Source organism: Magallana gigas, chromosome 2 (genome assembly GCF_963853765.1).
Source record: "Magallana gigas chromosome 2, xbMagGiga1.1, whole genome shotgun sequence".
Classification (NCBI taxonomy): domain Eukaryota; kingdom Metazoa; phylum Mollusca; class Bivalvia; order Ostreida; family Ostreidae; genus Magallana; species Magallana gigas.
In genome coordinates this window covers 53,978,368-53,996,760 of record NC_088854.1, presented here as the reverse complement: position 1 = coordinate 53,996,760, position 18,393 = coordinate 53,978,368, and the positions used below count along the sequence as shown (strand labels likewise).

Here is an 18,393-nt window from a genome sequence, read left to right as displayed (position 1 = left end):
GCGTTGTATATTTCGTTTTGTAAGAAATATACGTTTAACTGCTATAAAAAAATGTATTTTTGTAATTCGTTGATATTGACAAAAATACTGTACATAATACACTTGGAATTAAAAATATCGACACCCTTCGGATAGGAATACACAAATCTCTCTCTCTCTCTCTCTCTCTCTCTCTCTCTCTCTCTCTCTCTCTCTCTCTCTCAGCTTGATTTTGAGCAAACTTTTTTTTTTATTTTTTCAAAGTTTACTTTTACATATACAAACTTAAAGGAAGTCATTATATCAATTGACTTTCAATTTCTCACATGACAGGATAGCCGATTCTCGTGTACATGAATGATGTTATTGTAGTTTTACAAAGAGTCAGAGCACAGTGTCAGAAATTCATTGTCCCAAGCGGCGACTTGTATGGCCTTTGCGATTGCATCCCTGGCTCGTTGTCTGGCGAACGCTTGCTCCTCCTCTAAGGCTTGTTGGGCATAGTCTGGCACGGTTCGAATCCATGACATGACATAAGCGATTAGATGTACAATGGCGAATGTCTTCATCTTGAGACTTGAATTCAATGAAATAATTCAGTTAACATACAATATCTTCTTGACCATCCATCATTAAAATGTTTCAGGATAGCAACAGCACACAGCAAAAGACATTTGTACTAAACGAAATGCAATTAGTTCCTGGTAATTCGTCGGAATCCTACGGTGGACCCCCCCCCCCCCCCGCCCACCACCACCCCCAGTTACCAATCATGAGTCTGTCGTACAGGCACGCAATCGCAACTTCTCGGGCCTTTCCGTCAGAGCTCGGAAAAACAGCTCGAATGAATTAACATTACCAGATGTAAGAATTTTATACAAAATGGAGTCGCTTCCCATTAAATAAGTATCGGCTAAACAGCCTTATAAGTCGCTTCTTTGTTATATTTTAGGGTATAACATTTACTTTAATGAAGTCTAGCTTACATCTCAACAGATCTTAAGATGTGTTGTATTATATCAAGTTTTATAAAAAGGGGGGTTGTCATGGACGCCTAGGTAATACATTCGAGGCGTTTTTCTGAGCCTGTCGGAAAGGCCCGAGAAGTTGCGATTGACAGGCACGTTCCATCGTTTTATAAGGGGAGGCAGACTCTATGACACAAAACCCCCACAAAAATCTAAAACCTCCGAAATACCCATTAACCCTTATACAACATTTACCAATCTTCAAACTTCTAGTTCTTTCACCCGACCATTGGCTGAAATGTGACCTACAAATGTAGACGTAAAAGATATATATATTTTTTAATAAAGAAATCCAATTATTGTACGGGGACATCTTTTTAGGTGTTTTTTTTTATTGTAAGAACTACATTTAAAACAAATATTTTTTTTCTTCAAAATATGTTTTCTTATATATTGGAATCAGTTTTAAACCTTGCTGAAGAACTTACCATTGAATGAAAAATCTTTTTAAAAAACTGCAATATATTTGTAACAAAACTTAAATTGGACTTCATGACAATATTTGGAACCGAAAAACCCCAATCCCCATGGTTTGTGAAGCTTGTCTCAACGCTGATGACAAACGCTCTCATTATGATAAATTGACTATGTTCTTCTAGTACTTGTAGATAAAGATCTCTAATCGTATTTGCTCTCTGTCTGGAACTCTGTGGTTGCTTTCAAATTTAACTCTCGTTGTCAGTGGGATACTTTGGAAAATCGCACTAGTATACATTTAAAATTAAAACAAAAACTATCAGACTTCTTGTTGTTGTTGTTGTACCAAAACTCTTAAAATCTTCAACTAAGAAACACGCATTGAATTCTTTGTGTTTGCATGGAATATACGTTTAACTGTCAACAAAGGGTGAAATTTTAATTGACAATTGTTGAATTGACAAATTACTAGTTTTCACTAGGGATGGAAATGATTGACGAAAAATCAAACATGTAGGATGTTTAGCATCACATACACAAATATATATCTCTGTCTCTTCCTCTCTCTATCTTTTTTTTTTTTGCAAAGGTAGACCTAACCATTAGGCACATAGCATCAGGGAGGGGCCAGCCCCCACTTTTTCTCGCAGCAAACATAGTTGTTCCTAATTTTACATTAAAAAGATTAAAATATTAATATTGATATTGAAAATTGGAGTCACAGGTATACTAGCCCCCCCCCCCTTTCACGGAATAGGAATATCATGATTTGGGAAAGAAATCTTTTTGGAAGGTACTCTCACACACACTCCTCCACAGATAAGGTTTTTCATGATTTTGGGAAATGTGGTTTTTTTTCTTTTAAAATTTCCGATGATAAGTCTAGCCCCCCCCCCCCCATCACCACTTTCAATTTGCTTACGACGCCACTTCTCTCTAATGACTCATCTTCATTTTATTTTTAATTTCAAATTTGACATATGTATGTACAAACATAAACGAAGTCAACATTTCAATCCATTTGTAGCAATTGTAAGTAGTTAATAAGAGGTTCTTTTTTCATTTTAGACTTTTAATTTCTCAGTTGACACTATTGCTGATTCTCATGTACAATGTTATCAGGTTTATGCAGGAGACACACCATTAAGTCTTTGACCTATCTCGCTAAGGTCAAACTGCCCTCCTCCTATCGGCCCCCAGCCATGCTTGGCGTCTGTCACTATCGAATGCGTTCCTGACTCGTTCTGCTCCCTGTCTGGCGGGAACTTCTGCCTCCTCTGGGGCATGCTGGGCATTTCCCTGTCTCAGTGTCAGTAAAGCATTGTTAATTTTGACCATCAGGAGTGCATTCCTGACTATTTCAACAATCTCCTCTGAGGTTGATTGGGCGTGGCCTGGCGTGAGCAGCACCGCGAGTAGTACCACAATGGTAAATTTGTTCATCTTGAAACTTGAAATAAATGAAAGAATACTGTAAATATACAATATCATTTCGACCGGACCATCATTAATATAATTATTGCAGGAGGCAAACAAAACACAGGAAAAGACATTTTGTACTTATCAAAGGTAATTAGTCCTTGAAACCTACGGTGGACCCCCCCCCCCCCCCTCAACCCCCACCCCACCCCCTCGTTACTAATCATGAGTTTGACGATGTCATGCAGGCACGTTCCATCGTTTTAAAAAGGGGAGGCAGACTTCTACGAAATCTTGACAGAAAAAAGAAAAACAAAAAACAAATTCAAAACCACCTAACTACCTTTCACCCTTTTTTTCACTATTGACCAATCTTCAAAATCCTTATTGGAGAGGGGAGTGGGGGTCGAATTACCTATTTATTTTAAAATAAGTGTCCCCATTTAAAATATTTATATGCAAATAAATAAAAAAGGCTGTTACGAGAAAAAGTGTCCCCTGATATTACGTGGCTGTCATGTGTTTTGTTTTATAAAAATTTGATTGTTTAAATACTGACCCTACTAGGTTGGCTAATATCAATAATTGCTTGGAATATGCGTACCGAATTGAATAAGGAATAAGGAATCATTCTTTGAGTATTATGATGTGATAATTTCGGTCGGGCGTGATCAAATCCAATAAAGCCCGAAGGGCTTTATGATAGATTTGATAACACCCGACCGAAATTATCATCTCATAATATTCAAAGAATGATTCCCTATTACTAATATTTATATAATTTTAAGCCATCGTACGATTATATATTTAAATATTAATAAGCAAACCCCGCTGGCGCCTCGATTTGTTGTCATTTGTATTATGAGTTATATAGTACAAAATCGATGCGTAGTGTTATCACAGGCAAATACACTGGAAGATGTAAAAATATAAGAATGAAGTACTAGTATACTTACATCATATGACCTGCTGCAATTGTTTCTTCGACTTTCTCCTTTGTATTGTTAGTATCAGACAGCTGGGTATGGTTTTATAGTATCACGAATACCCTCTGTATTTATGAGAAGAACCACTGTGTGCTGTTTTGAATCTCTAAGTTTGAGTAGTTAAAATCATTTTAATAAACCTTGGACTTTTGGTAGGATGTAATAATTTTCAAAACAAGTAAAAATGACGCTTGTTTCAAGTGAAATAAACACAGATTCCGTCATCTTACCTCAAAAGCCAGACAGATTTTGTTGATTTCAAAGAGCCATGCATAAGTGCCCAGCAATGAAATAGGCTGGCCTACGTCACATTGCTGTTTGAAACAACTAACCAAAGTCCAAGCTCTTGTAAAAATGGTTCTAAGTGATCATTAGCACACTAAATTGAAATCAAATGCCATCACGCTGAAAGAAGCCTATATGAATAAAATTGATCACCAGATAGAGTCCAATACTAACACTTAGGAGAGACGTTTTGTTGTACAAACTGTAACTACTGTTCATTGCCTCTTTTGTGATATTGTAAGCTGTATCTTCGGATTTGATTAAGTTAAGCTCTAATCCCAAAAGGTGATCCTATATATGAGTCGGACTTTATTATAGATAATAGTAATGTTGTTATGGTTTTGCACGAAAAGAATCAAATGTCATTTAATTAATATTAACATCTTAAGGTACTAGTATTGGAATATGAATGTAACAAAAACCTGGTAAAGTTATTTGCTGAAAAGAAATCCAATTAGTCGGACTATCAGAAAAAGTGTATTTTCTATCAATGTTTACTGTGGTGCAGTGACAAGCGAATTATTATATTCAATTTTATACTACGAATGCTTGACGAGACTCCCAACTTGTCTGCATGCTCTCTCTTAGTTAGATCATACATATAACTGAAAATCTTATTTTAAAAACGTTAGTTTCTCTATGACACCTCAAAGCCCAATCTTTGCACCAGCACAGTTCGTAACGTCATACGCGTCTATACCTGATGGATTCCAGCTTGTAAAACAAAATATCTCTACTAGGAGTGAGGTAGGGGACTCTGGCTGGCTGGCTGGCGTTGAAGGTTTAAATCATCCTAAACTTGAAGAATACTACTTATTGATATAGATCATTTTGGGATCAAAAAATCAAATTAATCAAATTATTGTACAGAAATATGTTTTCAGTTGTATTTAATTTCAGCATAGAAAAGATATCCCTCTAAAATATTTTCAATTCTTTTTTTCGAAAAAGTTTTAAATCTGGCTGCAAAACTTTAAGTAACCTCTGCGAGAGAAGTAGTTTCAAAAACGGCAATATATTGTGAACAACAGCGTACGGAATTCTAGACCTTTAAGACAATATTTGGAGCCATACAACCCCATGATTCCCATGATTTGCGAAGCGTATCAAAACCTCTTATTATGATCATCTTCCCGTAGTATTGTAGTAGAAATAGATATTTCATCTCCAACCGTGTTTGCTCTCTGGAACTCTGTGGTTGCTTTCAAATGTAACTTTCTCATTTCCAGTGGGACACTTTGGAACATCGCACTAGTATACATGTACATTAATACAAAAACTTTGAGACATCTTGTTGCTGTTGTACCCAGCCTCTTGAAATCGTTAAAGGTATACTTGGCGTGTTTTAGTGAATAACAATAACAAGATCTGATTAGTTGCTTCATTTCTTTACTAAAAGATGGACTTTCACACAAATTATGCTTTATAAGTCAATCGCAAAACAAAGACACAAGAAATAAAAAAAAAAATTGATTTTTACCGTGCCTGGCACGGTGACGAAGCCATGACATGACATGAGTAGCACCGCGAGTAGTACCACAATGGTGAATGTCTTCATTTTTGGAAATAAATGAAATAATACAACAAGTTTAGCTTTTTTAAATAAGCTTGCCGTCTTTAGAACAAATCCTAAACAGCAATTAGTTATCAAAGACAGTTTAATTCTTTTTATATAAATGTCACCTTCCTCTATATAGCATGGCGAGTGGAACATTTTATGTCATGTGTCGTTTAAGCCTGCGTGTCTAAAATTGAGAACTGCGTACCCGAGCCTGTATGTTGATATTGACTATAGGGTAAAAGAGATCTTAGGTAGGGTCGTAGACTTGTATTATTTTTATAAAATCAAAGTTATAACACTGCATTTATCTATCTAGGGTGCAAAAAACTTAACCGATATTAGGCATACCGCATCATTTTTTTTAATTTTGTATAAAAATTTGAATAAACAATGCTAAAAGAAAAACAAATAATTTCGATAGATATTATAGAATGTTACTTTCAACTAGTTGGACCTGAAAACCAAAGGCTGAATTTCATTCATAGCAATTTATATTGCTTTTTCGTTTTCTCACTTTTTAAGATTTAAAATCTACGAAATTTGTTAAGTCGTACATGAAAGAGATCATCAGAAAATTATTTCCTTTGCGCCAAACAGTATTTCAACCAAGAATTAAATGTAAATTTTCACATCATGTATTTTCTACCAATCACAAAGGAAAGGAAGTGCACAAACCGGAGACTGTAAATTATTTCAACTCTTTATACCGTCTTCCACGGAAGACGGTAATAACTATCAAAATACAATATTTTTTTTGACCATTGCAATAACTCTCAAATTAACATATACATTCCCATAGTGAATGATATAGATATATATAAAGCACAGGGAATTTCATTTTTGTTGGAGCTCCACCTCCGCCCCCGACCTAGGCTTGAACTCACGACCTCTGCAACCCATTCTCCTAGCAGTGAGCGGACACCGCGTTCCCCACTCGGCCATCTAGGCAAGACAAAAATCTTGCTTTCGATGACGAACGGAACCTAGCGCTGGCCGCGGTCGGGGCGGAGGTGGAGCTGCAACAAAAGTGAATGTCCCTGTGCTTAATATATATCTTTATCATTCACTATGGGCAGTGTGTGTGTTTATATATATATATATATATATATATATATATATATATATATATATATATATATATATATATATATATATATATATATATATATATATATATATGCTTTGAAGTTTGGTGATGTTTGGTATTGTCAGAACAACACAAACAAAAGTCTGTTATTATGATTAATTGGAGCCATTTTTACAAGAGCCTGGACTTTGGTGAGTTGTGTCAAATATCAATGTGACACAGTTGACTGTAATTCACGTAGGCCTGTCTGTTTCATTGCTGGGCACTTATTCATGGCTCTTTGAAATCATCAAGATTTGTCTGTCCTTTGAGGTAAGATGACGCAATCTGTCCATATTTCACTTGATATCAGCGTCATTCTTACTTGATTTTATGCAAAAAAGATTATTTCATCCTAATGATAGTCCAAGGTCTTGTTAAAGTGGTTTTCTCTAATCAAACTAAGCGATTCAAAACAACACTCAGTGGTGCTTTTCATAAATAGAGAGGGTCCTCGTAACATTAAAAACCATACACAGCTGGCTGATACTAACATTACAAAGAAGAACGTCGAAGTAACAACTTCAGCAGGTCATATAATGTAAGTATATTAGTATTTTATTTTTATTCTTATTCAATTCGGTACACTTATTCCAGACAATAATACGTTTTCCTTTTATTAGACAACCTATTAGGGTCAGTATTTAAACAATCGTATTTTATATCAAACAAAACACATAACAGGCGTATATCATCAGGGGGCACCTTTTCTTTTCTGGTAACAGATATAACATATAGACATGTAAAAAGGGAAAATTAGTTCATAAATAAAGTTTTCGGTAATTTGACCCACACTACCTCTCTAATTAGGATTTTGAAGAACGGTGAATAGGGGTGAAGGGTGGTTAGCTGGTTTTGGATTTTATTTTTTTTGGGGGGGGGGGGGGGGGGGGTTGTGTCAAGATTTCGGATAAGTCATGATTGGTAACGGGGGAGGGGGGTTCTACCGTAGGATTTCGACAATTTATCAAGAACTAATTACCTTTGTTTAGTACAAATGTCTTATTTTGTGTGTTACTTGCCTTCTGCCAAATTTTATTGATGGGCAGGTCGATATGATATTGTATTTTAACAGTATTTCTTCATTTATTTCAAGTCTCAATATGAAGACATTCACCATAGTGATACTACTTGCGGGACTGCTCATGGCAGGTCACGCCCAACAAGCCTCAGAGTTGGAAGACGCTCCCGTCAGACCGACGGTTGTACGAGACAGAAACGCAGTCGAGAGTGCCAGTCCTGAAGCTATAGCTAAAATGATTGCCGATTTTAGGAGGGCTGTAGCTAGAATGGGCCTGACTATTGATGATCTGATCGCTGATTTAAACCTATGAACATTTGAAATGAGAATCAGCAATGGTGTCAAGTGAGAAATGTAAAGTCTAAATTGAAGAAAGAACCCCATATTAACTACTTACAATTTTTACAAATATATTGAAATAATGACTTCGTTGACGTTTGTACATCTATATGTCAAATTTGAAATTCAAAATAAAATACTGCTTTTACTGAAGCTGAGTCATATGAGAGAGAGAGAGAGAGAGAGAGAGAGAGAGAGAGAGAGAGAGAGAGATTTGTGTATGTGATGCTAACCATTCTAGGTGTTTGATTTTTCGTCAATCTTTTCAGTTACGAGTGAAAACTAATTTTTTTGTCAATTCTGCGAATGCCAATTAGAAAATCGCTCTTTGGTAACAGTTAAACGTATATTCCATGCAAATAAAAAGGTTTTAACGCATGTTTCTTAGTTAAAGATATCAAGAGTCTGGGTACAACAACTGCAACTAGAAGTCTCATATTTTTATTTCAATGTGAAATGTATATTAGTGCGATGTTACAAAGTATCCCACTGACAATGAGAAAGTTACATTTGAAAGCAACCACAGAGTTTCAGACAGAGAGAGCAAGCACGGTTGGAGATGAAATATCTATATCTACTATAAGTACTAGAAGAGCATGGGCATGATATCATAATAAGAGGATTTGTCATTAACGTATAGACACGCTTCACAAATCATATGGATTAGGTTTTTGGTTCCAAATAAGAAGACTGACATCATGAAGTCTAAATTACGGTAAATTTTTGTTTACAACATATCGCAATATTTTAAAACGATTTTTTAATCGGAGGTTAGTGAAAGTTCTGCAACAAGGTTTAAAACTGAATCTAAAAAGAACGCATATTTTTAAAAAAAAATTTTGTTATAAAAGTAGATCTTTCTTAAACAAAAATAAAAAACCGACCAAAAAGATGTTCCCGTGCAATAATTTGATTTCTTGATCCAAAAAAGATCTATATCTATTATGCCTAGGGAACATTTAAGCCAATGGTTGTGCGATTGAAGTTACCTCGTATCGTCGTCTGACGAAACAAGATTGCTGGGCCGACAGCATAGATAATAATCTGTTTGCCGATGGTCGTGCGATGATTAAGGATTGCTTGACGGACTATTCTACGACGACTGGGGACCTAAAAATCGACTATCGACGCAGGAAAAAATGTAACTTGGGTCGATGGACACAAAATTGGTTGGCTGACGAATAGATAGGTCAATATCACCCAAGACAACAGCTGATGATCTGCCGACTGTCGCCCGATTAATACCATTATTGTCTTAAAAACCGTCGGTCGTTGGTTTTGGAAATGTCTTAAGTATTTTAAAATAATATTTTCAGAATTCTGTTTTCGTTAAAACTATGTACGCGTTGTTTTTATTTTAATTTTAACGTTTGATTTATAAATGATCTAATGATTTATAAATTATCAATGGCTAATAACTGTGACTGATTCGCGGCGAGAAATATTTGCGACTTCGAGGATATTGCAAAATTCCTCACATGCGAAAGTTGTTTAACATTGTTATGACATATTTACATCAATGGATTAAATTCTTTATTTCTTAAGAAAACCGATTGTGATTCATTAGGTTGAAATCTACACCACCCAGTTCTTACCAGCTTATCGATAAGTCGAAATTCAGATAGATAAATTCTACAACACACACTAAAATGACAGCAACGGCACATTATACATAAGAACAAGCACTTCCACAAGCCACAGACTGAACGAAAAAATCATGATGTCAGACTGAAATTCGCATACAAGAATGATCGTAAATTTTTTTACGTAACGTGCTGATATTTATGAACAATAATTGAGTGTATTTTTTCTGCAATTATAATTTGGAATCCCGAGGTCCGGACCCCGTCCCCTCCCCCTGGAAAATTAAAATGTAATAATGCACATAGTAATTTTACAGAAAAAGGCATCGGAACCCTCTTCCCTTGGAAAAAGTATTCATCGTACACCCCCCCCCCCCGCCACACACACACACACACACGCGCGCTCCTTGTATTTTCACGTCGGATTAATGCTAATGACTTTGTTATACTAATTAATTTATTTTATATTTGCGCAATTAGTGAAAACGTAACGAAGTTCTCAATTTAAAAAAGAACTAATTTATATCTTCGGTCGGTTTATCTTTTAGTAAATTTCATACTTTTTATTTGAATTCAAAATTATACTATTGGTTTGTGAAACTAAAATACCCCCTACCTTAAAAATACAGTAAGCAAACACACAAAGATACCACCATGTTAGTTAATCATTGAATGTGTTCATGATCATTAACATCTTTGACAGGGCTTTGGTCTGCATTCGTTTTTATAGAAAAATTAGAGAATTCTGACTTAGATAATTTATTATTTGTTTGACAAGGCATATACTTTTTATTTTCAAAATATAATTTAAAGTTATTTCGCTTTTTCCCATTTTATTATAGTAATATACAACAAAAGGCGCCACTTCTTATAAGCAAGCAATTACTACAGTAAGTTATTGATAGCCATGTCGTTGAGTATTTATATATTTACAGATCTCTGACAGATCTACCACTGATTATTTGTATATAACCTATATAATCCGACGAAGGGAAAGGCAGTGGTGTCTGGGCATCCCGGTACTCATTAAGGTTGTTTACAAACAAATCCCACACAGACTGACCATCTAACAGCAAAACCAACCATGCAGTATAGCGCAGGCACAAAGTTAATTATAACCCTTTCTGATGACAATCATTTCCTATTTAACAACTTGCAGTCCTATTTAACGCTAGACCTTAATACCCAGGTCAGTTTTTGTGTCACACTGATGCCTCCCCTCTACTTTACTATACTCTGTCCCGAGTTTTTGTTTCCAACACTTTTTGCTTAATATTTCAATAATAGTAAATACCTTAATATGAAAAATGTCCAAATTATCTGTTTTGAAACGCCCCCTCTACCGCTTCAGGTTTCAATACACATCCAATCTAATTAAAATTAGATCCTTCACGCTCTCGTATTTGATGTGTGACAGCGACATATCTAATACGAGAGCGTGAAGGATCTAATTTTAATTAGATTGAATACACATCCCAAAATTGAAACTCTACGGAGATTTTGCATTGTATCAGCCATTAATAAGCCCGGATGATAACGTTAAAAATTGCACGAGGTATCCCGAGTGCTTCCGAATGGAGAAAAGATGAAAACATTTCCCATTATAATTCTCTGTAACAAAATTGTTTTCGTTCCTGTGAAATTTTATGAGTGAAAAGGGATAATTGTTCAATGAAGATATCTTGGATATATTCCCTTTCATCGATTTCAATTGTATTTCTTTCACAGGTATGTGTATTTTTATTAAAAATCATCAAAAATTGATAGAAGCAATAACTTGGGACAAACTATACCAATTCAACCAAGTTCTCAAAAGAGCTCTGGCATTCCTCAACGTAGACACGTCAGTTTTCAAATCGCATTCATTAAGAATTGGTGCTGCAACTTACTTGTACTTGCAGGGTATCCTAGAGAACATAATCAAAGCTGAAAAACTTTAAATCTTATATTCGCGTCCAATCTGTATATCTGTAAGCATCTGAATCCTAATAATTGTAAGCTAAGCTTGCAGGTTTGTGGACAGTATGGATCATATGTCCATCAATCATCTCCAGGACTCAGAAATACGCTAATTCCACTTGTGGCGAAAAATTTGACCCTCAACACATCAATGTCATATGGGCTGGCCGCAGCGGTTTAAAGTGGAAGACCTGGAGCTTCACTTGAACAATCTATTGCATAGGTGTAATGATAACGCGCCCCAAGCACTGATTATCCATTGTGGCGACAACAGCATTGGTCTACAGATAGAAACGAAATAATTACTCTGCAAAGTCCAGACCTTAATGCACAATACCTTACTTATTTGATCAGATATTCTGCCACGTCAATCATGGAGACATACGATATCTAACAGTGCTGCTGAAAACGGTAGGCAGCATATTAATTGTTCACTTGGGTCATTTGTATGCCAGGTTTGCATGGTGCATTAATTATGCACCCCGATATTCATCGCTGGTTAACTGCTATCCCCCTTCCAGGGTTACCAGCAATTAATGGCTCATTGTCATTAAATTGAACTGTTGGCTGCTAAAATGCCAGTTGAGGATCAGCGCCATCCATCGTTTTGGTATTTGCAGTGCAATCTCATAATTGCTTGTATATTTTCAATTTGTGTAATTTATTGTCAACAGTGTTCAATTAACTGTGTTTAAAATCTAATAATGATATCATACGTGTTAATAATAAAGCCATGACAGTATAGCCATTCAACTTCTGGTCTTCTTTTTAAAAAAAGGTGAACTTACTACTCTGTGTGGTAAGTTCTATTGATCAAAGAAGAATGCACACCTGGTTGCAAGCAAGATACATGTAACTCCCCCGATTTATGTATTCCTGTTTTACCCAATCCCAATGCACTTGCGCATGTCAGTAATAGCATCTTCCTCTTTTTCATCATGACTTTACCCACCTTTCTTGCCATTATCACCATTTTGGCTTTTCCATAATTTTGTTTCCTTTTTGCTGCTGGTTTACTTGTATGCTTTCAGATAGGAATCAGGTTTCCTCATCGTCATGGCTTGATCCCTGCGTCGGACTTTGCGAGTGATACAGAATGACTATACAAGCCATCGCTTTGACATATGCATTGTAATCTCATAATTGCTTGTATATTTTGTGTAATTTGTTATCAACTGTCTTTGATTAACTGTGTTTAAATATCTAATAATAATATCATAGTAATCATACGTATTAATAATAAAGACACGACAGTACAGCCTTTAATCATCTCTGGCTTCTTTCAAGATAACTATCACATTGTTAGTTGGATACTTTGAAACATTGCAATGGTACATGTAAACATATACATTTATACATAAACTATAAGACATTTTGTTGCTGTTGTACTCGGACTCTTGAAATCTTTAAATAAGAAACACGCGTTGTATATTTAGTCTTTGCAAGGAATATACCGGTACATTGAACTGTTACCAAAGAGGGTATTTTTATAACTCGTTGATATTGACAATAAATACTTGTACATAATAATCAAGGAATTGAAAATATTGACACCCGGATAGAATGTTTAGTAGCTCATACACAAATCTCTCTCTCTCTCTCTCTCTCTCTCTCTCTCTCTCTCTCTCTCTCTCTCTCTCTTATATTATTACTCAGCTTCGGTTGGTGAAAAGTTTTATTTTGAATTTTGAATTTGACACATTCATGTACAAACGAAACGAAGACTTCATTGCAATCTATTTTTTAAAATTTTAAGTAGTCAATAAAAAAGTTTTCTCTTCAATTAAGATTTTCTCACTTAACACAATCGCTGATTCTCCTGTACATGTATGATGTAATTATGGTTTTAGACCGCGTTCCGATCAGAAAGTCTTTGTCTCAGTATCAGTATGTCACTTCTCCCGGACGCCTGCCTGGTGCGGTTTCTGAGCCTTGCGAATGCTATCCTGGTTCGTTCAGCCCTCTGCCTGGCGAGAGCTGCCTCTTCCTCTGAGACATGATGGAAATCGATTGGCTCGGTGACCCACGGTGATCCATGACAAAACATGAGCAGGACCCCCAGTAGTACTATTATGGTGAGTGTCTTCATCTGCAGAAATAAATGAAATAGTATTAAAATACAATATCATTTAGACCGGCCCATCATTAACATAATTCAGGAAGCCAACAACACACAGCAAAAGACATTTGTATTAAACAAAATGCAATTAGTCCTTGATAAATCGTCGGAGGTTTTCCATCGTTTAAAAAAAGGGAGACAGACTCATCCGAAATCATAACATATAACACAAAAAACAGCAAACCCCCCTTAACACCCATTCACCCCTATTCACCATATACCAATCTTCAAAATCCTGATTTGAGAGGATAGTGGGGGTCAAAGTACTTAAACATTCTATTTTAAAGTTATTTTGTTCACCAATTAATTTCCCCATTTACGTCTCTATATGTACTAGTATTTGAGAAAAAGTGCACCATAATGATACGTCCCTGTCATTTGTTCTGTTTTATATAAAATTTGAATTTTCAAATGCTGACCTTAATAGGTTGGCTAATAAAGGATACACATATTATTGCCAGGAAGAGATATAACAATTTGAATAAGAATAAAGTATCACTATATTTACCCTATATGACCTGCTGCAGTTGTTACTTCGACGTTCTCCTTTGTAATGATATTATCAGACAGCTGGGTATGGTTTTATAATATCACGAGGACCCTCCGTATTTATGAGAAGCATCACTGAGTGTTGTTTTGAATCTCTTAGTTTGAGTAGTTAAAACCATTTTAACAAGACCTTGAACTTTCGGTAGGATATAACAATCACTGATTTCAAGTGAAATATGCACTGATTGCGTAATCTTACCCCAAAAATCAGACAAATCTTGTTGATTTCTAAGAGCCATAAATAAGTGTTCAGTAATGAAATAGACAGACCATTGAAACACATTGCTGTTTGACACAACCAACCAAAGTCCAAGCTCTTGTAAAAATGGTTCTAATTGATCGTTAGCACACTAAATTGCAAACAAATGCCATTGCCGTCAAAGTAGCCTATTACAAGAAGCTTTGGGTCAAACTATATTCTGGTTGTTAGAATATTTATACATAATAAATACCTGGATTAAGAAACAAGACTTCATTTTATATTGTTGCTCTAGGATATGGCATACAATAATTAACGTGATCTTATTTCTTTACTTTAAGCATCTTCTGTGCTCGGTACTTGGTGATCAATTGACGTAAGTAACATGATATTACGTCTTTCAATATGTTTCACATACTTATGTTAGTATTTTCATACAAGGAAACAAAAGGCCTAGGGGCTAAACCGTTCACCTGAGCAATAATGAATATATTATGAGAAGAAATTAGTTTTAAAATAAAGTTTTAGATAATTTGACGCCACCCCCTGTCGAATTAGGATTTTGAAGATTAGTATAATAATATGGTAAATAGGGGTGCAGGGTGGTTAGCTGGTTTTGGATTTGTTTTTTGATCTTTTGTGTCAAGATTTTGGGTAGGTCTGCCTCCTGTTTTTTAAACGATGGAGAGTACCTGCCCGACATCGTCAAATTCATGATTGGTAACGGGAAGTGGAGGGTTCCACCGTAGGATTCCGACAATTTATCAAGAATTACCTTTGATTAGTGTAAATGTCTTTTTCTGTGTGTTATTGACCTCCTGCAAAATGTTAATGATGTTCAGGTCGATATGATACTGTATTTTAACAGTATTTCTTCATTTATTTTAAGTCTTAATATGAATACATTCACCATAGTGTTACTAGGTATAGGGACTGCTCATGCCAGGTCACGCCCAACAAGCCTCAGATTTTTCTCTAACAGTGACGAAGAATTGCCCAACTAGCCTCAGAGGAGGGAGAAATTTCCGCCAGACAGGGGGTTGAACTAGTCAGGAACGCAGTCAAGAGTGACAGACGTCAAGCTATAGCGAGGCTGGTGGCCGATTGGAGGTGGACCGCAGCTAGAATGGACCTGAATATTAATGATCTGATCGCTGATATAACCTTAAGAACATTTTGGATGAGAATCAGCAATGGTGCCAAGTGAGAACTTTAAAGTCTAAATTGTAGAAAGAACCTCTTATTAACTACTTACAATTTTTTACAAATCGTTTGTACATCTCTATGTCAAATTTGAAATTCAAAATAAAATACTGCTTTTACTGAAGCTGAGTCATGAGAGAGAGAGAGGGGGAGAAAGAGAGAGAGAGATGTGTATATGATGCTAACCATCCTGGACGTTCGATTTTTCGTCAATCTTTTCAATTTTTAGTGAAAACTAATATTTTTGTCAATTACGCGAATGCCAATAAGAAACTCACTCTTTGTTAACAGTTAGACGTAAAGTCCATGCAAAAACAGAGTTTTTAAAAGAGTCTGAGTACAACAACAGAAACTAGAAGTCTCATATTTTTTATTTCAATGTGAAATGTATATTAGTGCGATGTTCCAAAGTATCCCACTGACAATGAGAAAGTTTCATTTTAAAGCAACCACAGAGTTCCACACAGAGAGAAAACACGGTTGGAGATGAAATATTTATATCTACTATAAGTACTAGAAGAGCATTGGCATGATATCATAATTAAAAGATTTGTCATTAACGTATAGACACGCTTCACAAATCATATGGATGGGGTTTTTTGGTTCCAAACATTGTCATGAAGTCTTTAATACGGTAAATATTTGTTTACAATATATCGCAGTATTTTAAAGCTGCTTGGTCTGATTTTTTGTTATTTTAGTATCAAATAATTTTCCATACAAACCATTTATCCTAGAAAGTTATGGACTTTCCCCTATTTACCCCAGCAGAATCGATCTCCTATCAAAGTTAGAAATATTTAAAGTAAATAAAAATAATTTCTTTTGGGGCAAACGAAAAAACAAATCAAAATGCATCATGGATGTTTAGAAAAGGGAACCGTTTGGTTTCGTCCCCCGAATGATTGTGGATATTCAACCCGCATGCTATGCATCGATTGTAAACAAAGCAAACTTCAGAAATATTAGCAAACAAAACGGACACAGGTTTACTTGTAAATTGCCTGAACATTAAAACCTATATTTAGAGCGATACCATAGTCGTAATACAACCATATCTTGACGTCCGGGGAGAATTTTAACCTGAGGCGAAGTAACGCGAAACCCCTTTATATCGTTGGTTTTGTTAAAAAATTTTGAACATCATTCTTTCATCGAAATTTGTCTTAATTGACAGGGAAAACTACTACAATGTCTATTATTATACACATATTTAGAACTAACATCGTTTAAAAACGTGCACAAAATTTGATATAAGTCCGACCAAGCAGCTTTAAAATGATTTATGTTCCCGTATAATAATTTGATTTCTTGATCCAAAAAAGATCTATATCTTTTATGCCTAGGCAACATTTAAGCCAATGGTCGGGCGATGGAATCTACCTCGTATCGTCGGCTGAAGAAACATGATCGCCGGTGTCGTATAATTTAAGGTCCGCCCCGTAAAATGGTCCGGGGCGGACCCTTAATGTTAACATTTAGGGTCCGCCTTTGCTCTTAAAGGGTCCGGTCCGTATAAGAAAAGGTCCACCTAACATTAAAGGTCCGGGGTATATTTTTTCATTTTTATTTTTTCAATTTCGACTATTTTGTTACAAAATAAGTGGCATTATTTTGTAATTCTTATAAAGGAGTACCTACCCGAGGCGAGTCAGTAAATATCCAGCACAGAGTTTTAATGAAAATACTTATACATGTAGTTTGGTGAACACAAATAAATCACAAAAATTATTACTGTTTAAAACTGGATTCTCATTTCAACCTTAGTTTTGCCGGTCTATCTTATATAAACAGGAAATGAAACTGATTGGTGTCATAAATCAAACAATGGCTTGAACCAGGTGTTGTATATACAATCCATCCACCCTGCAGGTGAGAGGGGTTCACACCTTCAGGTTTTTGACTGTTTGAAATAATCATGTAAACAATGGACATTTCCAAAGTCCTCTTTTTGCACATCTTTCCAATACGATACACGCTTAAAAACGTTACCCTTTTTAAAATCAAATATTCTTTACAATTCAATTACAACGGTATCATTGCTACTTTTTATTTGCACTAGGGCACAGGGGCATCGTATCCGCTCCACTCTCTATGACAAATATATAAATAATACATTGAGAGAGAGAGAGAGAGAGAGAGAGAGAGAGAGAGAGAGAGAGATACGACGCCCCTGTGACTAGGGTATATTATTAAGTGAAAGTTATGCTAATTATTATAAATTAATCAGTTCTTCAATCCCTCTTTCTATTTGGAACTTTATATTTGGATCGGACTATTATAATCAAGGAAGGGGAGTATCCAAAGGAATTGATTTGTTTATAAGAAATTAAAAACATACATGTAAGATTAGTAAAAAGCCCTATTCCTTCGGCTATATTTGCATTTTGCTTCTGGCAAAAAAATTAAAGGGATCCGATTTTCTTCAGTCTTAGAAAAAAAAATAACACAGGTGCTTGAGAACAGGACCCCCCCCCCCCCTCTGAATTTAGATCCCCGGGGTAGCTGACACTGTTTTGGTAGAAATTCCTTTAAAGTCATGTACACAACTTGCTCCAATTTATTTAAAACAACCCCAACCTGCATATAAAAGACCTTTTTTTCATTTTCATATGCAATG

The 18,393-nt window shown here is 35.6% G+C and overlaps 4 long non-coding RNA genes across 4 annotated transcripts; 2 read left to right on the top strand and 2 right to left on the bottom strand.

The window, feature by feature from the left end:
* Window positions 1-2,361: 2,361 nt before the first annotated feature.
* LOC117681379 (uncharacterized) lies at window positions 2,362-4,194 on the bottom strand. Its single transcript, XR_004596029.2, has 2 exons — window positions 3,800-4,194; window positions 2,362-2,874 (listed from the first exon to the last, which is right to left on the bottom strand). It is a non-coding gene; the product is annotated as an uncharacterized lncRNA (long non-coding RNA).
* Window positions 4,195-7,073: 2,879 nt separating this feature from the next.
* On the top strand, window positions 7,074-8,314 carry LOC109619170 (hypothetical protein). The gene is made up of 2 exons (XR_004596022.2): window positions 7,074-7,342; window positions 7,898-8,314. It is a non-coding gene; the product is annotated as a hypothetical protein (long non-coding RNA).
* Window positions 8,315-12,950: 4,636 nt separating this feature from the next.
* LOC117681376 (uncharacterized) lies at window positions 12,951-14,471 on the bottom strand. Its single transcript, XR_004596026.2, has 2 exons — window positions 14,331-14,471; window positions 12,951-13,792 (listed from the first exon to the last, which is right to left on the bottom strand). It is a non-coding gene; the product is annotated as an uncharacterized lncRNA (long non-coding RNA).
* Window positions 14,472-14,853: 382 nt separating this feature from the next.
* Window positions 14,854-15,892, top strand: LOC117681377 (uncharacterized). Its single transcript, XR_004596027.2, has 2 exons — window positions 14,854-14,946; window positions 15,460-15,892. It is a non-coding gene; the product is annotated as an uncharacterized lncRNA (long non-coding RNA).
* The last annotated feature ends 2,501 nt before the right edge of the window (window positions 15,893-18,393 follow it).